General features: G+C 41.5%; 1 protein-coding gene across 3 annotated transcripts in view; it reads left to right on the top strand.

Moving 5' to 3' along the window:
* Positions 1-10,076: 10,076 nt before the first annotated feature.
* The window catches only part of shisa7b (shisa family member 7), a 43,246-nt gene continuing 29,394 nt past the window's right edge, over positions 10,077-23,928 (top strand). For all 3 annotated transcript variants that reach the window (XM_034125226.1, XM_034125225.1, XM_034125224.1), the window contains exon 1: positions 10,077-10,405. The gene's annotated coding sequence lies outside the window, so the exon portion shown is untranslated. The remainder of the gene's footprint in view (positions 10,406-23,928) is intronic.

Below are 23,928 nucleotides of genomic sequence, written 5' to 3'. Positions count from 1 at the left end.
CTCCCTCTTGTCTCAATAAAGACATGCTTAACAAACAATACAAATAAAGTTGTACCATGAAAACAAACAAACTTCCATCAGGTATCCTCTTAAGAAAATATAATAGAAAAGTGCTTTTTAAGCATCTCTTCCTCACATTCACACCTTGTGTTTTTTTCCCAGAACACATTGCATCTTTCTCTGTCGTCAACACGGAGCGGCTCCTTCACAGCTGCCACAGCGTTTCCTGTGTTGCTAAAGGGCACCTCGGTGATAGCTGCTTCCCCCCCCCCCACCACCTCTGGGCCTCACCGCCCCACTTATTTACACTGTGGCTGCTTTCATGTGCCTGAGCGCCGCTTGTTTACTCCTCACGCAGCTTCACCTCGTGTTGACCGGCGCATATGGAGATGTTGCCTCCATATGCTCCTGTTTTCCTGCAGAGGCTATCGCTCTCTTCCTCTCTCTTGGATGACTGGCTGCACGTATGTAACATCTTAACATGACTTACCCTGGGTCACCGCCTGCAGATGTTGACATGTCCTACTTTTTTTTGGAGGACAGATTAAGTGGTGTTGGCACAGTTTTGCGCACAGTTTTGCGCTTGTTTGTGTAACTATGTGATCGCCAAGCAGGAGGAGTGTGTGAGAGAAACTGTGGGGGTGTGTGTAAGATACAAACAGTACAGTATGCACTGCTGTTGCAATTCAAATGTTCTTTATTTAGGTTTCTGAGGTTTTTAGCTTTGAAGGCTGAAATATCCAAATGTTTGTCCCCAGTATGGGTTCAAATGTTCTAACACACTGGATCCTACATTTCCCATGACACCAGTAACACATTGTCATTTCATCGTCCATACCTTGAAATGTCCCATGTCTTTGATATTTCATACCTCCAGTTGGTGAGGCAATTCCTCAGTTATACTAACGAAAAGTAATGCATTAAGATTTAATACATCAATTCGTATATTACCAACGTAATCATGAGCCAGGAATGGTGGCACAGTATAAAGCGCGACAAAGTTCACAAAAGAAGTGCGGACAGGTCCAAAATCAGGACTTTCACTAATGTGACAGCGATTGGCGATCCTTGTTAATTTTAAAGTCAAAGTTAACTTATTTCTTAGCTGTTTTTTGTACTTAAGTAAGCCATTTCTGCACTTCTTTTAACCCAAACTATCATCTTTTCCTAAACATAACCGAGTAATGTTGTGGCCTTAACGTAACAGTACGCCTGTGCAAGAGTTACACAAACATTTGCACAGGCGCACTGATGGCAGTTGTTCTTGAAATGTCAAACAAACAAACACAAATTGGTTTTGAGATAGCATACGAACAGGCTCAGCTGTATGAGCAAACGTTGATTGGAAATAACCCTGGTTGCATGACTATTGCATCAGGAAGATTGTTTTTTAGATTATAAAAGCTCACTTAGGTTAAGTAGAACTTCTCATTACGAGTACAATTACCTCCGGGGCCATGTCCACCAACGGTTTATCCTTGATGACGGTGTATTTAAAAGAAAGTTATTAGATTACAAACACAGGTTTTTCAAGAAGGTTTTATATCATGTGTATGAGATAGTATCAATATGATACACATGCTCTTATAGGTTGAAAGACCATAATAGTCATGTTCTTATCATGCAGAATGGCCCATTTCAGAGTGATTATATACTGCAGTATACCTAGTGATGCATTCATGTGTCAATGTAATGATGCAGCTGCCAGCTGGTAAAAGTGGGGCTAATTTTAATGACTTCATATACTACCAATATTGCTTGTATTCGTAATCTAAAACTGCAAATTCAACAAGCTAACTAAAACGATCATCATATTGATTGTACAATATATAAAGTAGTAGAGTACCTAAAAATGAACTTTGGTGCAGTTCTTGAATGAATTAACTAATATAACCAGTGTATCAAACCAACAGGATGAAGTCAAATTGCACAATGTTGGCTGAAAATGAAACAATGGTTCCTCAAATTTTGGAGGTATAGGGTTTTTGGTGGTCATATTGGTTCTAAGTGTGTGTGTGTGTGTGTGTGTGTGTGTGTGTGTGTGTGTGTGTGTGTGTGTGTGTGTGTGTGTGTGTGTGTGTGTGTGTGTGTGTGTGTGCGTGTGCGTGTGCGTGTGCGTGTGCGTGCGCGTGCGTGTGCTTGTGTATGTGTATGTGTATGAGTGACGCACTCTCTGCTGGCCAGAGGACACTTTGACTCATCCCTGTCTGTTGACTGTACTGAGGTCTGGCAGGTCCACCACAGAGAGCAGGGCTGCGCCGACTGCAGCGCCAAACGCCCCCCCCCCCCTACCTCCATCCTGCCCCGGAGGAAGTGATGTAAAGGCTGAACATAATGAGAAGAAAAAAGGAGAAAAACAAAAACCTTATGTTTTACTAATTTCCAGAACATGAAATGTTTGTCAGGAACACTCGCTATACCAACACTTGAGAGCCCTGAAAATACTTCTCAAATATAAAAACACAAGTCTAAAGAAATCCCTTAAAACTCATAATTTCCAGGAACATTTATTTTGTGCGTACCTTACTGCGTGCTTGGGCGCCATCTTTTCTTTGACCTACATTCTACCGCCTTGACGCTCATCCGTTCATACATGTTACTATAGAGATGAGCGTTGGAGGTGGTGGTGCTGAAGCAGACATTGGAAAATGCCCTGAGAAAGTTTCCCAGCCCGGCGATCACACTCGGAGCTGCCGGAGGCTCTGCACAGCTGCTCACTGCCGAAACCCACAGCTCCACAAATCCTCTCAGCAGAGTCTACTATTGCAGGCTTTTGTGGAGATGGAGATGTGACAGAAATACAAGATTGGGTCAGGAGTTAGTCTCCACCTCAGACCGTGGAGGCTTGTGCTGAGTTGTTCCAATCCCTGGCTTCTGATTGGTGACATGAAAACAGCCTGCAGGGGAAACTAAACTATGACTCAATCACAGAACATCACATCAGAGCCGGGACACAGAGAGCAACAAGCTGTCAATCAACAGTCTCCTGACGCTCCAATAACACGGCTTCATTATTGTCTCGATTGATTTCACAACCAACAACATCCATAGAGAAGAAAACATCGGTAGAATTGCATTTGACGTCACCAGTTTGTCCATGTACTGTAATTGCCTGTTTACCGTGAGTGTCCAACATCTGAGATACACTGAGCCTGTATCCGCAATTTAAGATTGTGTGCTCTGACGACAAAAGCACATAAGTAATGAATATAGCAGAACATCATGTTGACTCATCTGAAGACCTTGGCTGACAAAGTTGATTTGTTTTGAGTTTTGTGGTTTAGAAATAATGGCTGATTTATTTTGTCTTTTTCCATCAGGGATTGGCTAATATGGCTCGAACAATCACCAATAATTAGGTTTCACAGCTAATATTTTGTGTAAATATCATATATCTTTCAAATGTACCAACTACATGCAAATTAAAAAATGTTTACCACAACATTTGCCTCTGTCTTTACAAAACGTAAAAACGCTAATATCGAACTAACTTTAGCTTTGATTGTCCGAGGGACAGCAACAGACATTTTAAAGGGGTGCAATGCAAATCCCAGTTTAAATTTGTATGTATTTCCTATAGGTTGCAGCGGCTTGCTTTTCAAGGCATTTAGCATGTTGTTTTCTTTGTACAGTCGTACACACTTGACGAAAGCTAATTATGCTACTCAGGAAAGCCGATCATGGCTACTGTACCCTGACCTCATTCTTCTGTCAGTATTGTGACTTTTTCTTGTGAGTGTTACTTGTTCTGATCCGCGAATCACAAACAGAAATGTAAAAACTATGCCCCATTACTTCTTGGTTGCTAGGCAACTAGCATAGAAGCGTCTAATAATTAGCTTTAGAGGTGTACTTTTTTCAAACTCTGGTTAAAGCCAGGTTAGCTCTCTTTATGCTAAGCTAAGCTAATATAACCCCCAATTTTCTCTAGCTTTATTCTCAACGTACAGACGAGTGACATCGATTTTCTCGTCTAACTCTCAGTGAGAAACTACTGTCAAACTTGTCTTTCTCGCTTTAAAGCCTATATCACTTTTTGTGTTCAGACAGGACCCCCCCCCATCATGATTGATGTCTTAAATAACAGTCTAATATGGGCCTCATTTAGTCTATATCAGATCCCTGTATCTTTAGACTTATCCTTGTCACCAACAACGACCATATTGAGTGCAGAACCTCTCCGGGGAGTTTCACTGATTTCCTGTCCAGAGGAGGGAGTTGGGGTGATGGTTGCAGTGGAGAGGGGGAGGGTATGAGAAAGGCCACAGAAAACAAATCCAGTGTCCACTAACGGCGCATTGTCAGCTGCATGAGACCTCCGAGATTTACCTTCCTCGCCTAATCAGAAAGTGGAGTCCCTCCTCATCCTCCTCTGACGGGCGCACTGAATCCCCAAGAGGATCATTAAAGGTTCATTTCTTCTACAAGTACCTCACATCACGCTGCCCCCTCTGAATCATATCTGCTCGGCCATATCTTCCTCCTCCACATGCTCTAATTCTGCTCTGGAAAAGAAAATCTCTCTCTGTTGAGCTTCTTTTTTTTTCAGCTTTCAGTTGATGCATTTTCATCCACAGAAACATATTTTTCAAGCACAGTTTTTCACTGATGACAATATAAACTGGAGCTCAACATGACACCTGTACCTGGGACTGGTACATTTGGTATTTTGTGCTGATAACCTGCTTTGAAACAAAGACTTGATACAAGTTATATTTCCCACAATGGTCATACCAACCAAACCATTAGATATTCATGTTAAGTTCATGAATAAACCAAAATCTGCTGTTTTTTATGATTGGACTGCAATTATCATACAGGGTTCATTAAACTCTAAACGCAGGAATTTTATAATCTAAGTAACCTTTATTTAATCAGGTAATCAGATTTAAATCAATATCTATTTAGCATAGGGATCTGAGTGCAGCAAGATATAAAAAAAAGCACAAATAATTATAACAGAATAGAGAAAACATGTATTTTTAATGCAGGCTCCAGCAATATAAAACGTTCCAAAATTCATATAACTGCATTCAACAAGGGCACCAACAAGTATTATTATGTCAACGTTTTTTAATGTACATTGCCAAAGAATCTTGTATCTTAGCCCTCTCCAATAAAGTAATTCATTTAATGGTAATTTATCATGTTTTTTGTAGCTGTATTTGTGATTTAATGTCTCCCTTTTTTTAAATAAAAAAAAAAAACTAATATCTCAAAAGACATTGTAAATCCTGTATGGCTGGATTTTGAATGCGGTAATGTTGCATAGTTTTTGTTTTTCCTGGTTTCCCAGGCTGTATGTAAAGTGGTGTAATGTATTTACCTAACAAGTCATTTTATCCACTTTACTGATTATTATTTAGCAACAATCTCATTTTGTAAATATATTATGAAAGCACCAACAGTGCTACCATTTTGTAGCAAGATCTGAGGTATTTGGTCATGAATATATGAGCAAACATATTTTCTTCCAATATGCCTGCACTACACAAGCAATTATGTCAATAGGTCTTCATGGTTTGAAAAACAGTCTTCTAAGGATCAGTGACTATTACGTTTTACTCCTTTAGGTAAACAAAATGCATTTATGAATAAACACTTTAGAGTAATTTTTCCTCAACCAGCTGCGTTGTTTTCTTCCTTAAAGATTTATAGATGTTTTAAAATGTAAGCTTTCCCGGTCACTCTGGGGGTTGGGGACCGCCTTGTTACGATAAAATCACCGGGTGAAAATAAAGTCCCTTTAAAGAATGTGACCAGTGAAAGTAATTAATTATTCATAAAAAGCCATAAATCATTAATGCTGACAACTGAAACCAAATCTGTTGAAATGGTTTTTAAAAATGGTTTGAAATCAAACCTCCTTATGTGCAGCTCATCAGGTCTGAACACACACACACACACACACACACACACACACACACACACACACACACACACACACACACACACACACGGAAACCCCCCACCATGTTTAATTCAGTGTGTTGCACAGAATTGATCCCCTGCCGTGCATTGATTGCAAGTTTAGTGAAGATATTGATCTATTGATACTTGAAGCTCTTGTTATGAAAATGCACTGTGGGCAAGCTATAATACACCGGCAGGGACTTGTCACTTCTACAGTGAAATTCACGTCAATGCTCTCCTATAATCTGTTATGTATTTCTGCAGCTGAGATATTACTATGAGATTTATATCAAAGGATTACCAGAGTTTGTTAGGGAGGGAACAGCTGGCAAACGGTTAGGTAAAGTGCGCCAAACTCCTCTGGCTATTTCTGCAGAGACCCACATGTAGATTCTCCATCTGCGGTTCCTCCACAGTGTTTGTGCTGAACTCAGGTCAGTGGAACTCTTTGCACTGAAACCCACAGACTTGGAATGAAATATTCATCTGCATGAAAATGGACGATAAATGAAGATTTTAGCTGGAGGAGATCGAGAAAAAAAACGATCCGGTAAGCTACGATGGCGTTTTGACCTGTTAACACTGGGGTCAATCAGCTTTTCAGGCTGAAAATGTATCTTTGTACATGGTTAAACTGTAAGTTGTTCAGTATTAGATATTTCAGAAGGTTCATAATTTCCTATATGATTTTCATTCCAAAAAGCGCAAGTATTCAGTTTGAATTACCTTTAAAAACAAAGGCCAAAGGACACAAAATGTACCCACCATGATGACATTTTTTGGGCAGGACAACAGGCACTCAGGGCAAAGCAACAACCGCTGAAGACACTGAGGTCACGTCTCTGGTATTTTGGGAGATGTGGAGGTTTTTGCAACTTGCCACCATGTTTAACTTCCAATTTTAGGAATTATATATTGTGTTTAAATAGTTTGCCAGGATAATAATGAGTAACTAGATCAACTTATAAGTTGTAATGTGCTTATTTTCGAGAGTAACTGAGAGTAAAATTGGGTGTTTGATTCAATTAATAACATAAAGATAATAAAAAGGGACCTATAATCAACTTACTGTATACTGTAGGACTATTTCGTTCATCCCTGCATTAATAATGAAAAAAGCTTTCTGAGAAAATGTTATTCTTATCATGAGAAACTGTAAGTACCGTGCTACTTATGCATGACCACAGTATATCTAAAAACCATGCTACGCCCCAGGTTGGACTTATTCAACCATAAGAGAAACTCTGGGAAACATTATGCCTTTACATAAAGAATTAATTTGCATTAACATGAATAAGTAAAAAGCTCAAAGTGAATCAATTGCAAGGTCGCCAGATAGGAACCTTTGTCATGTTTTAAGAGGTTAGTTCTCACAACTCTCAAAACCAACACACAAGCTCCAAATGTTAAAAACACTAGGACTGAAATAAAGCTGTCCTTCTGGATTTAACAATAAATGTTAGACACAACTGAACACACACACTAATTTAAAGATGAAGCTTTGTTAAGGACTTCCTATGCACTCCAAACGTTTGGCAGCCGCGTTGCATTGCAATCTGCATTGAAGAGGCTGAAACACTGACATGCATTGACATGAAACTCTGCTTTATTTACTGCCTGCTGACCTATGAGGTACTTCTGTGATTTTCCACGGACGTGTGTGTGCATATTATAAAAGCGAGAGGCATGCTGATGCTTAAACATCAACCAAACATGCATTTTCATCTCATGCTGCAGCCAATGTTGCTTTTGCAGGGTTAAGACGGAAACTTTTGCATCAGTACAGGTTCATTGCCGAGGAATATAAGCCAGGGCTTGAGGCAGAGTGCCGTAGAGATTTGCATGTTATATTTTCTCTCTTGGTGTTAAGTCAGCAGTGAGTGATGGAGGCAAAAGGCCGGAGCCACAGAGGCCAAGCCAAGAACAGGGAACAAGCCTCTGCTAATTTCCTGGCAAAAAAAATTAAAATCATAATTAACACGTTAGATGCACAGGCTGCGGTTGTCAAGGTAACTGATGACACCGCATTATCACTTGGCGCTACTGCATCCTCCACCCTCCCTCTTTCCTCCCATTCATCAAGCAGCCATTGAACAGCTCTGAGCCGGGAGGAAGGGGGAGGGCAACCTCACCTAAACTCATATTAAACTCCTATTTATTCACATAAGAGAGTTCACACACCTTTATTAGTCTGGTATTAAACTTGGAATGGCAATTACCATAATATATGATTACATGTTACAATGGGGAATGGTGGGCCTGGGAAATCATAAGTTACTGCATATTTTATGGCTTTATAGGCCTACACTACTCTCTTATACGCAGGGGCGGATCTACCGGGGTGGCATGGGGTGGCAACTGCCACCCTAAAAAGTAGCCTTGGCACCCCAGCTGCCACCCCAGTAGGCAGCTTTGTTTTGAAATAAAAGTTGTGGCTCATCGGACATTTATGAGAAAATCCCTAATGTCCGAGTACAAGTGAATGCAGCACAAGACGCGAGCCTTGTAACCCCTCCCCCGGCCCTGGCGCGAGCGTGGAAATGTGATTGGCGGCGATTTCATTTGAACGGGACAAGCATTCCATATATATATATACAGTCTATGATTCGGACCCAAGTAGACGGAAGGAATGAGGTATTTGCGGTCTACAATGACAGAGAAGAGACTGTCAAATTTGGCTGTACTCAGCATTGAATCAAAACGCACTAAAGCTTTAGATCTTAATACGTTTGTGATGCGTTTTGCTGAACAAGATGGTAATCGCCACATTCAGCTGTTATAGGCATGCCAACTTGATACTCTGCTCACGGATGACTCGATGAGCATAGAAAACTGTTAAGATGATGACCTTACGTGTGTAAATATTATTTTTTTCTTTGAGGAGGTCTGCCCCCCAAAAACTGTTTTAAGTCCTGAGAAAGTCAAATAAGACGGTGTGTAAAACTACACTGCCCAGCCAAAAAAAAGTAACCACTTTGATTTAACTAGGCCAGTAGGTAAGGACTTTCCACTGGATAATAACTGCAGCGATGTGTATATGTTTTAGCTGAATACACGTTTTGTAACCCTAACTGATGCAGTTATCATATTAATTCAGACAAACATCGATGAGACAGTTAATTAATGTACTTATTGCAGCAGTCTGAATAGATTTGGTACCCCTGCTGGTCTAAGAGTGAAACAAACTCATTCAGTTATTGTTCAGTTAAAATTCATTCAATTATGTCTGCCACCTTATATATCTCTATTTAAGGCTTTACTGATGTGCCACAATAATGTCACCTAATGTTATTGAGTTAAAATATCAATATTGTGGTTTTCCAAGTTAACATTGATTGATATGACTGCGATTAAATCAGCATATACTTCTGCCAGGGGATGCCACCCCTCAACATCTCCTGCCACCCTCTTGCCACCCCATGAATATTTTTTCTAGATCCGCCCCTGCTTATACGCTAATTACAACAACAAAAAACACACACAGTATTTTCTTTTCCAGAAAGAGTATCCCTTTTATACCCAGTTTTTCACAGGGACCATTTAATTATTTTAATTAGCATATAGCTGTAGCCATAACGTTATATATCTTCCGATAAATGAAAGAGTACTCAGTTTTGTCTTTCTGCTGCTTTCAGGTCTCCTGCTAAAAAACGTACTTATTCAATTATTAAAACAACGTAGGCTATTGAAAATATTTCCCAAATTCTTATATCTAACAAATTGAACATCAAACTGAACAAAAAAAGTTATAGAAGATGATTTGTAGCCCTAGCTAGCTAAACCACCGGGTTTGCATAGCAAGACAGTTGGGTGTTTTTAACAAGACTCCAAATATATTCTAAAAACATATGTTCAATCACATATGAAACTATATGTGCAATATCAGCAATAAAGTTACTTAGCAAACAATAAAGACGAACATGTTTCGTTCTGTGCATTAATATTTAGCTGCACTTACGGTCAGCGCATTAATATTTACACTGACTGTCAGAAGTAACAGGTGTATCGGAAATTACCAACGGTTTCGAGCGCGACTCAGCCAATCAGAACGGACGACTTAAACTCTCCTGGTCCAGGATTGGTTGATCATTTCCAGTACTTGAGGAATGCGAACGTGGGCTAGTGCCATATTGTCCAATCAATGACTTGGCCACGGAGCACAGCGGACCTGTGTGAGCAGTTTGTGTCGGAGAGGCGGAGGGAGCAACATCAACGTGGAGCCTTTGAGCATCACAGACATTCACCGCAACGATAAAACTGAAATAACGTGACTATTCTCGAAAGATATTTTTTAGAAAAACGTCCTCTCACCGGTTTTATACGATATCTTTGTGTTATTTTTTTGTACTGGAGGGGAACGGCGAGCGAGGCTTCACTGCGGCTAATCAATTTTCCTCTTCCAGACCTGGGAATTACAATGAAAAATGTAGGTGACACATTTCGTTTCACAAACCAGGACTCACAATAGCGAAGACGGCGAAGAAGAAAGCAGGTAAAAACAACCTTCCTGAGCTCTGCTTGTTGAAGAGAGACGTAGACATTGAAGTGATATCATGTTTTTAACCGTGCGTAACTTCAAATACAGTCATTTGTTTCGGGGGAAAAAGGGGGTCTGTGAGTGTCGTATTTACAGCCACAGTCGACACCATGCTTTTTTATTGTCATACCTGACTGATAATGGTAACTTAAAAGGCATCAATGATGCCACATTTTCACTGCTAGGGCGCATGTGTGGCACTGCAATGTTTGCGCTTTATTGTTGAGCCTCCATTGATTTATTGAGGTGGGAAAAACTGTTGTCTCCTCTGGATTTTAGTTCACTTCATACGAGACACCGTTTTTTTTTTTTTCAAAAGGGGGAATATGGTGACGGGTGCTGCATCTATAGGATCAGCATCCTCTCTGTGGAGCCCCTGCTTAAAAGAAAAAACAGGTTTTGCTGCCTTCATTTCTTCGGTGTTGTGGTGCTGCAGTGTGTTAGACAAGAAACAGGTTTTTATTATCATGAGGTTGTCTCATCTGCTGCTATACATACGTACAATACAGTTACGCCTCGGCATAATGCAACAAAACCCTCCCTTTTTTTGTCTCACTGTGATCCCATGAATGCAGCATCAACCATACATGTAGTCGCATAGCTGCTTAATACAATGGGTGGTTGTAATTTTGCATTCATGCGTTTGTGTGTTGCTACATTAGAGTCATGAAGTAAAAGATGGATCACACGCTTGCACAAACAGACACACACAGATGAGTGCCATGACTGGCTGCAATGTGAGCATAATTGCCTCATGAATGCTAATGCAGAGAAACACTGCAAACTAACTGCTCCCCTCTGCACTGCATCCTCATGGGCTTACAGGTGCTCAGGCTAGCCTTATCTAACTTACTGTGTGTGTGTGTGTTTGGGAATGCATGCGTGCAGGTAGGCGTCTGTGTAGGTGCGTGTTTGTGGATGATATCACCTTGCATACAGTTGCAGGGACATGTGTGGTTGAGGATGTGTTTTAACCAGGGTTTTTAGAGCTGCACACACCTACACCTGCCTCATCAGATTACTAAAGTGAGGGTACATTAGAGAAGTGCTTCCCATCCTCCATAATTCAAACACTTACATCAGCCCGTTTGGCAACATAAAACATTCTGGTGTGATATTTCACTTGCAGCAAAGTGACTAATTGAAATTTAACATTAAAATCCAGCCGGGAAACACTTTAAAATCTGTAAAACTAGCGAAAAATAGCCCTCTCGCATTCCGAAAAGGCCTGGGTAATGTCTGGATTTGACTTGTTTTGTCCCACAAGGAGAAAACAAAACTCAAAAATATTGAGATGAACCAGAAATATAGATTATTTATATAATTGATTGATGTAGGTAACTAGTTTGTGATAAATGTAGACGTTATTAAGTCAGAAACATTTGGAAAATGCTTAAAAAAGCTCTTCAAATTGCCTTTAAATTGTTCAATCAACAGCCAGAAACCTTTATTTCTAACTTGCAGTGATATGAAACAAAGGCAGCAAATCCGCACAAAAGAGACTGAAACCAATTAACACTTTTCACTTTGTCCTGATGGATGACTTAATCGGTTTTCGGGGTTGTTAAGGATTGATATCCTCTGATTTATTGAACTCATCATCAAACATTAATGCAGGATTTCTACGTACATTTCTCTAAATCTAAAAGCAGCTCTTTCACCACCAACATTGAACATGAACACGCGGGTGAGAAATCCTCTACAAAAGGGGAAGAGGGGCCACTCGGTCCTCCCACAGTAGCTTCTATACACCAGACTGCAGTGCAGCCACAGGACGTGCTGCGTTTGAGTGAGGGGCATCGCTGCGATTATAGATGCGTGTAACTCTACAGCTGTACGATCACACTTTCAAGCTGTTTGTGTTTCTGTGAACGCCTACCTTTGAGTGAAATGAACAGGTTCACGCCCACTCTCTGGGGGCTGTAGTAAAGCATTGTGGGGAAAAAACAGGGAATCACTGACTGAAGTGGAAGAAGGTACAAGTTGAGGACAAAGCCGTTGCACATCACAGGTGGATTGTATAAGAGTGAGTATCAGATGGGGGTTGTTCCCCATCAAGGGATCCTACACTGGTGTTTATTTTGGGTGAAATGTACCTCCTTTAGGTGTCTTTTGAAGGCAGTGTAGTCGAATATCTAAAGTAAAGGTCCATTGTTGCATGATTGGTGACTCCACTTATGGTTGCCGGGCCCCATTCCCGATGTGGTGGAGGAGGTGTATCGTCTGCAGCTCGGCCATCCATCATGGTTGTTTTATGAGTCAGCGGTGATTAATCTGATCGGTGGTGGTCAGGCTTTCAGTGCACCCTAGAGAACGAGCTTCAAACGGGCTGTGTACGTAGACAAACGGCCACAACGGCCCCCCCCGGATGTTGTGGGGTTTTACCGGCAGCATGAGAGACTCAGGTGCTCACGTCATCACCGGGGACGTGGGCACAAACTGACAATATTCGAACAAAACACAAACAACCTTGAGGAACAGACACATTTGTGTTTGTATTGTACAATGACTCCTCTTCATGGAACTTCCCCCACTGCATTGTTGATGTGAGAGGAATGTAATGTGTCTTTTTACAGGGGCAGAAAAAGCCAGATCCAACAGCTGTGAGTCTTTAAGAGGATGCTCTCTTAAAAGTACCTTATTTAAAGAGTGACATGATAGGCATTCAATAACTATATCTTTAACCCATTTGTCATCTATAGTGGACATATTTTATTGGTGGTTTTTCCATGGTGCCATGGCTGACCTGTTTGTTACCATGTCAGCTGGGAATATGGACAATTATACTGAAGCAAATTCAGAGCCTGCATGGCTGGACAGCAAGCTATTTAGAGTCAACCACATGTCTTATGCATAGATAAAGTAGAACATAGATTTTCACTGCCTGGAATTGAAGTGACTCTAGTAATTACAAATGACCCTCCTGCTGAATGGAAACACTAGCCGTTTATATATATATAGAGATATATCCCACAGCTTTAGAATAATTATGTATATATATTGTTTCGGAAGACAAAATGTCTCCATTATAGTAAATATGGGCGTCTATGATTTCTGATACTTTGGTACCAAGTTGTTCAATTCTGAAATGTGACTGTACCGTCATTGCTCAAGCCATGGCGCCTCATGGGGAGGAACATTTGTCAAACTGAGATGTTCCCCTGGCTTCGCACCCTGTTTTTCCCTGATCATTCTACTGTGTGAACATCAAATCAGTCGTGAAATCAGAAGCAGAAATAGTTCAAATGAGATGTTAGTCATGCCTGCCTAAATAAAAGTAACACCTACTGCCATTGGAGCATCAAGGTAAATCTCTATTCAGTAAGAATGAGAATTGGGAAAAGATCAATTATAACGTTATTATTATGGTTCAAATGCTTTCCTGTTAAATTTAGTTTTATGCAACAAAAAAAAAAACAGAAAATTAATAGTCTTTCACAGCAAGTATTGTTGTGAAATATTTATTTATTTTATTAACAAGATATCAATTTGGCATATAGAATCATGAAATGTATTGGTATTGGTATCAGCTAGTACATTTCCACTAAAGGGGTGGACAGTCAACCTCATTTATCAGATTACTTACTTATACATATCAAACGATTAATTTTCCGTCTTTATAATCACTAGCCAAGTCTTATTAAACTGACAAGAGGTATAGATGTCGAGTCGTACCGATACTTCAGCTTAAGATATCTATCAAGCTATTTATTGTGTTCATTAACTCCAACACTAAAAGCACACACACTTAAACCTAAAGGACCACATTCTGTCGTATCCTTCTGAGAAGTATTATACACCACATGAAGCCTCCATGAAGCTTTGCATGTATTAGTTATTTATCTAAGTCATATACTTCTTTTCTTTTTATACGTAGTCTTTAAAAAACGTATTGACATATTTTTTGGTTAGGGGAAATGAGAACAACAACTTTAGTACACCTTGGTCCATCAGCAGGCCATTAAAGTCATGTTATAATATTATATTTCATCAATGCGATAATGTACATTTATTTGTTTAATATCATTTACTGTCAGGTTATTTGATCTATAAGCACTTTACAGCAACATTGTGATAAAAACATAATCCAGGTTTCTATATAAAATTGAATATAAAGTATTACATTTAAACCAACGTTTAAGATAAGATAGTACTTTATTGATTTGCGAAATGTTTGCGTTGGAGCAGCATAAAAAAGACATGGCATTGTACAAATTCAAAGACTAGAAATAAACAAGAAAGTAGCAAATATACATGTTGAATTAACAAGGTACTATGTATACATACATAAATATATGACCGATGGAATATTTAAATATAGAACAGATTATATAAATGTAAAATGTACAGTGTGATTTTATTCCAAGAGAAACTATGTAGCAGAGAGTTCTCTTCCAGCCAGAGGAGATTTGTTGTAGAGTTATTGCAGTGGAATGTTTTCCTGTATCGGCCCTTGTGACCGCGGAGCTGCAGCAGTCTGTTGGAGAAGGAGCTCCTGTCTGTCCAGCTGCAGGTGGAGAGGGGGGGTGGGTTATCTGTCTGTCCAGCTGCAGGTGGAGAGGGGGGGGGGGGTTATCTGTCTGTCCAGCTGCAGGTGGAGAGGGGGTGTGGGGTTATCTGTCTGTCCAGCTGCAGGTGGAGAGAGGGGGGTGGGGTTATCTGTCTGTCCAGCTGCAGGTGGAGAGGATGGGTGTGGGGTTATCTGTCTGTCCAGCTGCAGGTGGAGAGGGGGGGTGGGTTATCTGTCTGTCCAGCTGCAGGTGGAGAGGGGGTGTGGGGTTATCTGTCTGTCCAGCTGCAGGTGGAGAGAGGGGGGTGGGGTTATCTGTCTGTCCAGCTGCAGGTGGAGAGGATGGGTGTGGGGTTATCTGTCTGTCCAGCTGCAGGTGGAGAGGGGGGGGTGGGGTTATCTGTCTGTCCAGCTGCAGGTGGAGAGGGGGGGGGTGGGGTTATCTGTCTGTCCAGCTGCAGGTGGAGAGAGGGGGGTGGGGTTATCTGTCTGTCCAGCTGCAGGTGGAGAGGGGGGGGTGGGGTTATCTGTCTGTCCAGCTGCAGGTGGAGAGGGGGGGGGTGGGGTTATCTGTCTGTCCAGCTGCAGGTGGAGAGGGGGGGGGTGGGGTTATCTGTCTGTCCAGCTGCAGGTGGAGAGGGGGGGGTGGGGTTGGGGTTATCTGTCTGTCCAGCTGCAGGTGGAGAGGGGGGGGTGGGGTTATTTGTCTGTCCAGCTGCAGGTGGAGAGGGGGGGGTGGGGTTATCTGTCTGTCCAGCTGCAGGTGGAGAGGGGGGATGGGGTTATCTGTCTGTCCAGCTGCAGGTGGAGAGGGGGGGGGTGGGGTTGGGGTTATCTGTCTGTCCAGCTGCAGGTGGAGAGGGGGGGGTGGGGTTATCTGTCTGTCCAGCTGCAGGTGGAGAGGGGGGGTGGGTTATCTGTCTGTCCAGCTGCAGGTGGAGAGGGGGGGGTGGGGTTGGGGTTATCTGTCTGTCCAGCTGCAGGTGGAGAGGGGGGGGGTGGGGTTATCTGTCTGTCCAGCTGCAGGTGGAGAGGGGGGGGGTGGGGTTGGGGTTATCTGTCTGTCCAGCTGCAGGTGGAGAGGGGGGATGGGGTTATCTGTCTGTCCAGCTGCAGGTGGAGAGGGGGGGGTGGGGTTGGGGTTATCTGTCTGTCCAGCTGCAGGTGGAGAGGGGGGGGTGGGGTTATCTGTCTGTCCAGCTGCAGGTGGAGAGGGGGGGGGGTGGGGTTGGGGTTATCTGTCTGTCCAGCTGCAGGTGGAGAGGGGGGTGGGGGTTATCTGTCTGTCCAGCTGCAGGTGGAGAGGGGGGGGGGTGGGGTTATCTGTCTGTCCAGCTGCAGGTGGAGAGGGGGGGTGGGGTTATCTGTCTGTCCAGCTGCAGGTGGAGAGGATGGGTGTGGGGTTATCTGTCTGTCCAGCTGCAGGTGGAGAGGGGGGGTGTGGGGTTATCTGTCTGTCCAGCTGCAGGTGGAGAGGGGGGGGTGGGGTTATCTGTCTGTCCAGCTGCAGGTGGAGAGGGGGGGGGGTGGGGTTATCTGTCTGTCCAGCTGCAGGTGGAGAGGGGGGGGTGGGGTTATCTGTCTGTCCAGCTGCAGGTGGAGAGGATGGGTGTGGGGTTATCTGTCTGTCCAGCTGCAGGTGGAGAGGGGGGGTGTGGGGTTATCTGTCTGTCCAGCTGCAGGTGGAGAGGGGGGGTGGGGTTATCTGTCTGTCCAGCTGCAGGTGGAGAGGGGGGGGGGTGGGGTTATCTGTCTGTCCAGCTGCAGGTGGAGAGGGGGGGGTGGGGTTATCTGTCTGTCCAGCTGCAGGTGGAGAGGGGGGGGTGGGGTTATCCATGATGGCCAACAGCCTGTTCAGTGTCCTCCTCTCCACCACAGCTTCAAAGGGGTCCAGCTTGATGCCGATGACAGACCCAGCTTTCCTGATCAGTTTATTGATCCTGCTGATGTCACCCCCCCCCCCCCCCCCCAGCAGACAGCAGCAAAGAAGAGTGCACTGGCCACAGCAGACTGGTAGAAGATCTCCAGCATCTTGCTGCACACGTGGAAGGATCTCAGCTTCCTCAGGAAATAGAGTCGGCTCGTCCCCTTCTTGTACACAGCGTCAGTGTTGATCCTCCAGTTCAGCCCATTGAGTGCACTCCCAGGTACTTGTAGTCCTCCACAACAGCCACATCCTCTCCCAGAATGTATTTATTTGTTGCTATATCCTGCCTCCAATCTTTTTCTCTAGAGTTGTGATATTGGAAGAAATGTAGGACTTTAACAAATAAATAAGACTAATAAAATGTGTCTCTAATAAATAGCCTCAAATAAATCAACTTAAAAGCCACAACAACATGTATAACCAGGAATTCAGCCAACCAATTCTAGTCAACCACAGACCATTACTCCAACATCTGGAGTAAGTCTTATATATTTATTAATAAACAAACATGAGAAGACGGATAGGACTTTTTATGCCCTTATTGATTTATTAACGCAATACTGGGACATTTACTTTTTTAAGTTGCATAACCAATTACATTTGTTGGTTTATCGTAGATTTCTACCTTGTTCAAATGATTTAGGATAGTGTATGACTTTTGTTAAACTTTTTTTTTTTATTTTTCTTCAACACAGTGTCTTGATGCTAGATTTAATTAGAACTTACATTTAAAAGCATTTAGTGGCAAACACAAGCAGTGTTAAATCCAATATCAATAGTAGCCTGCAGTACTACTTGGTTGGCTCTGTCTGGTATTATCCAACAACTTCTCTGTCATTTCCTTTTCCTGGGAAGACTCTTGGCAGAAGCGGCTGTTTTCACAAACATTGTTTGTTGACTTGTTTCGACTATTCTGCTTGCCAGTGTCACTGTCACAGCAGAACGGCCACCAAGTGCCTCTGATCAAACCCAAAGTATTTACCCAGCGTTAGTCATCGCTCTCAGGCCTGGAGTTGTGAACGAGTGGCGCGTCGAGGGCTGAAAAAGCTGGACCAACACCTCACGTTTGGCTGTGAGCGAGGTGCAGCTCTGTTAGCCCCCCCCCCCTCTCCAGGCCAGATTAACCACCTTCCACATCCCACTGCTGCACATACATAACAGCAGAATAATTAGGTTTTATTTACGCCTTCTCCAGCTGTCACCATAAGAAAAATTACACCGCTGTTTCCATGGGAAGCCGAATAATTATCGCTTAGATCAGATTGACTAATTATACAGTTAATAATCTTTGAAAGAAATATTCAGAGTGGCTTCGTTCGCAGGCGGACCAACAGCAAATACATCTGTGTGATATCTCACAATTGTTGTCGTCATTCACAGTGGCTGTAACTATCCGCTTCACAGTTATGATGAGAGCATACGGTGTAATAAACTGAGTGCATGAGTCAATCAATAACAACATTTACATATCGCTTGCATAGATTCAATTCTTCATTATTGATATATACACACCTTTATTCCTCATAGGTGTATAACATCATTTTACTTTTATTTTGAACATGTTTGCACATTAGTTCTGCCCGTTTGGGTCATATACTGATTTAGATTGTATTGCAGTGTAACGTTGTCACTGCAACAAGAGTAGTTCAGGTTTCAGGTGAGGAAGAATTCGCATCTTTTGGAGAAACGTGGCGTCACTCACGCTTTCCAAGTCTTTTGTATTGTTGCCAGTACTCCTATGTACCTTTTTTATATCTGCTTTTAGTAGAATCACAACCAACCATGTCCTATTTATTTGTATTTTTGTTGGGTTGGAGGAAGAGTCAGAATGAAGAAATGGCAATAAATGATGAACTGACTAAATACTTAAAAAGGCTGAAGACTTTTCTTTTTGCCGCTGCTTTTAATTGAACTATTCACATCTTAAACTGCACTGTAACTTTTAACTTTTATCCATGTATTTTTTCTTTTAATGTTTATTTTATTATCTTTCCTTTTTAATGACTGATTTTAAATGCCATTTTTAAAATGTCTTCCATTTTTGTAAAGCACTTTGAATTACCTTGTGTTGAAAGGTGCTATATAAATAAACTTGCCTTGCCTTGCCTTGCCTTAAACACACCATATTGATTTGACTTTCCAGATGTAATATTTATCCTGTGAAAGTAGTTTGGCTTTGAGAAACCCCTGATGAAGTCATTTTAGAAAGCCATGAAAACACGAGTGTTTTCCAGCAGAGTTCAACAGAAGATTATATGTAGTTGTGTTATTGAAATGGAAATGTAGGACCCATTAAGGTATTGAAAGACAGGTTATCCCAGCCTCTGCTGTTTTGGTTTTGACAAGTCCTGTAAAAAAGATCTCTCTTTGTGTTTGTTTCCTTCTCCTAAGCTCCTCGGGTCACATTAAATACTGTCAGTTAGTCCCTTGATGTTAGATCATGTTTTTGTAATGGTGTCTGTCTTCTGGAACTGGGACAGGATGTTACGTTGGGAGATGTAAAAATAAGCCAGTTGGACTAGAGAGAAGGGAATTCATTAAACTTACCAAACTGTCCCACGTTGCCATGCTTGTTGCTACGTTACAGGTTTAATAATGCAAATAGAAGAATCTGAAGTTTTGTTCATGGGTACCATGATGTAACAACTAAGTGTTTCTTTTTGTCGAGGGCGTTCTAGTCATGAGAGTTTAAGTACACTCGAAGGAATCACACCCCACTGTGGAGATGCCTTTGGAAGAATGAGTCATAATCTTCAGGGCTTTTAGTCAGGTGTTCCCAAACTCAAGGACTCCCCAAATCGATCCAAAGCAGCTTTAAAATGATCCAATATAAATGTAGATGATGGTGACCGTCATTCCACAGACGCACAGGTCTTTTGCAAGGCGGTTTTCTCCTTGATCTCCAACGTGAACATCACAATGAATCAGCTGATGTATTGTTTGATGTATTTGATACACTGTATTCCTTACAAATCCACAACAGCATTTGTAGTACAGTAAACAAAACATTGTACTTCTTTATTGCCAATTTTCTGTAGATCAACAAATCAATTAATTAGACATTAGTAATACAATATCTTATTAAACTCAAGTGCATGTTACGTACTTTAGTAAAAGATCTACAACTGTTTGGGTTTGTAGTCTCGACATGTTCATATTTCTGTAAGTAAGGTACACTACATAATATCCTGTGTACAGTATACTTACATTTTTACAACAAATAATATGAATCATCATTATACATCTCACTTTCTACTTTCATGGCACTCAAGGTCACATCAGAATCAGCAGCAAAAAAGAGAAAATAAATAAGATCAACAATGAGTTAAAATCGGTGTAAATGAAGATGCATTTAGAGATGCAGTGAAAGTCAGTGATGTATTCATTTGTAATAAGAAAAAGACAGGGTAAACAAACAGGTGCTGCAGCACATAAGTCAAAGAAAGACCTCTTTGAACATGAAAGCATGGAGACATGTCAGAGACACTAAATACAAAACTGAACCTGAGAATGAGCAGAATGTCCTCTTTAAAACAACGTCTTATGAGCTTCTTACTTTGGCCACAACAGTTGCTCTGTAACTAAGTTCATATCGCTTACTCGTAGTCTATATTGAGAACCTTTACTTGCATTGTTAATCAGGAAAGGATAGTGGTTGATTTAGCATTGTTTCATTATTGTGGGTTTCGTTCAGTCTTAAATCTTATTGTAAAATATAAAAATCACCCAAAACCCACTGAATGACAGGCCTTAGTGTGACCTTTTTGTATTTGATAATATGTAATATGTTATGTCAACTCTGTCATGATGCTTCAAGCCACCAAACACCGGATTACTCGACTGTGGCTGAAAGAAATCGTTACGACATTATGCATTGTGGTTCTGATGAGAGGTAATGGAAGCTCGGGCCTCCCATAATACTCCTCACTCCACACTATCGTCTGAAAACTAGGCTGCATTAATGGATTATATATTTTCAAACCAGTTTTATATCTGGACCACCATGCATCAGTGTGTCAGCCGGGGACCAAGGGCAGTGCGTTGACCTTTTATGTGCAGGGTTCACAGCAGCTTGCCGCAGACCATATTCGAATACAGAGCCATACTGTTGCTGCATGCCCTTATGCACTGGCACATTTCCCAGCATGCTTCAGAGACGGAGGGAGGGAATACAGATGAGAAGGGTTGAGAATGGGGGCTAAGGAAAGGGAGAGAGAGGAGATTCATATTAAAACACACCACAGACGGTGTTCAAATGTACGCCAGCTACTTGGATTGACTGACAATAACAAAACAAAACGCCCTTAAAATGGAAAAGAAGAAACAACGGAAACAAACGTCTTATATTTAATGCTTTATCTCTTTTCAATGCAGTGCTGATAGAGAGCCTTAAGCCCACGCATTGCCACAGAGGGAGGGAGGGAGGGAGGGAGGGAGGGGGGAGCAATAGTGTGCATGTGTAATTGGGGGGGGTGCTGCTGCTGCTGCTGCTGCTGCTGCTGCTGCTGCTGCTGCTGCTGCTGCATAACTCACTTTCTGTTGGGGGGCTTCATCCTGCAAGGGAGAGCCAGACATATGGTCGGAATCAATATGAATAATATTCTTCAAATATCAATACACAACATGAAATGACACGTGTATGCATAATCAGGCTTTAAATAATCAATCTTAGAGACTCTTTTAGGGCTGCAGCTAACGATTGTTATTCAGTATTGATAACCTTGTCACTGTCATTTTTGGTTGATGAATGTTTGCTGTAGAAAATATATCCACTGGTTGACCAACAGTCCAAATAAATGGCATTTAGGTTTATTGAAAAGGGAAAAGTATCTCACGGTTGCATTTGAGACCCTGGAAGCACCGGATGTTTGCTCATAGATGATTTCTCAAATTGTTCTAATTATATCCTCTTATTTAAAACAACTTTAGAAGCTTATTTTCTGTCCTAATAATGATCAAATAGCGACATAAGTTTGCGAAATGATAAAGTGATATGATAATATCTTTGCAGGACTTTCAAAGATAGTTTAATATTATAAATATGATCTCCTAGCCACAACATATACTGTAAACATGGTAGCGGCATAAAAAAAGATTGACTTGGAATCGTCTGATGGTGACCCTGAAATCGTCTTCCAGAGATTCAAGGTGTTTCTTTCCTTTCTTTCATCATATTTTCATTATCTCTACGGCACTCTGAAGCGGCACAAATATCTAAAGGCTCGTTCTCCTACAGAAAGCGTTCACACGTATCCAGTCGCTCTGTAACCCGGGGTTATCTGCTCCATGTGCGCTTCCTGAACTATAGGTCGTCAGGTTCCTCATGAATGATGCTCAATATGGCAGCGAGTGGACAGACTGGCGTCACGTCTCTGGATGTTTGAATCACTCTGAAGCATTACTCATATCATGCATTTGGGTTTCCTAACACGCGGTGCTTTAAATAACCCAAGTAGAATATTCTTTGGGATCACTGCAGTTCCTATGAACTAATGTAGAGAACAGCAGATTCAGTGTGCGCTGATAATGGACAGCCGTGTCACATACATTAGTGAAAACATAAACAAACGGCCCACTCTCTACACGCAAAGTAGTTGAAAATGTATATTAGGAAACATTTCTATCAGTGGAACAATTACTCCGATAATGGCAGTCGGAAGTAAGTAAAGCCATCAAATAGCAGGTGGAGTCAAAAGTTAAATATGAGGTATAATGTAGCATAAAATGAAAATACTCAAGTGTCAAGACTATAGGGAAGCACAATTATTACATTTTCTTTCCAAACCGCAATATATATACAGTTAAAGTGCAATATTTTTTAAAGGCAACATTTGTGTTGCAGAGAAGTCCTGGACTACAAATGGTGTTGTACTGACTTAAAAACAAATGATTAGTTTGTTACAGTTCTTTAAAATTCACACCCTGATCTTATTCATTTATTTTTCCAATGATATTTTGAATAAACTTTCTAAAATGGGTGATTTCCAATAGCACAATTGCAATGTCAGTCGAAGTAATCGCAATGAGTTCATCAGTCCGTATGGTGATGTTCAGCTGCATTGTACCCCTTCGTATATCCAGCACGTATACTGTAGTGTGCCGTAGTATTGTGCAGAAAGTGTCAGCAGGCACGCAGCAGCAGGCACATGGGCAGCAAGTCAAATCCATACATGTGTGAAGCAGTCGCAGCGAGACACACAGGCCGGGCTCAGCAGGAGACGGCACAGCAGAACACACAGGCATGTCAACCAGAAACAATGCACACGTATAGAGTAGGCTTGCACAATGAATCGTGGTTCCTTCCAAATCATAGCATGGAGGAGTGCATTATTCAAATGTCAGGAAGCACAATGGTTGTTAAAGGCTAAATATGTGTTCAAATGGAAGAAGTATTGTAGCGCTGCATAGATAAGCTCTGCCTACAAACCCTTTACTATAGACTAAATCAAATACAGCGTCTGGTTCAGATCCTCTTTCAAAATCATGCCATGACGGTTATATCTTTCTCAATCATGATCATTTCATTTTCACAAACTGTGCAACCCTAATATAGGAGACAGGCAGGACATTAATGATGAAGTTATAATGAAGGTCTTAATTATTTCTTAGTGTGGGCTTTCAATTCCCCTTTGTGATTAATATATTTGTTTATCTTTCCATCATATTGCAATTTTGCAAACAGGAAACGTAAGAAACGTTCTGAGGCGTAAATATAGGTTGTTTGTTCATGTCTTATTATATTGGGTTTGACCCACATGCCCAGCCAGGAATATCCTCTAATAACACAGAGTCATAAGAAAAGAAAAACACCATTACTTTGGCTTCCTGTAGCACAGTGTTGTCATAGTGTTACCTCATTGTGTGCTCCAGAATAAGAGAAAAACCAACCAAACGGGCAATAAAACTGTCCAACACTCGCCCTCACTTCCTGTTTAGGAAGAGGAATGCACTCATCATTTAATATAGTAATCTCAATTTGACTATGTATCTATTTCTCTCTATCAATCTAATTATCTTGAGTTTTTATTAGCTCTCTGTGTA

The sequence above is a fragment of the Trematomus bernacchii genome, unplaced genomic scaffold (genome assembly GCF_902827165.1).
Source record: "Trematomus bernacchii unplaced genomic scaffold, fTreBer1.1, whole genome shotgun sequence".
Taxonomy (NCBI): Eukaryota; Metazoa; Chordata; class Actinopteri; order Perciformes; family Nototheniidae; genus Trematomus; species Trematomus bernacchii.
Note: the sequence above shows the minus strand (reverse complement) of the source record. Positions and strands in the feature narration are given on the sequence as shown.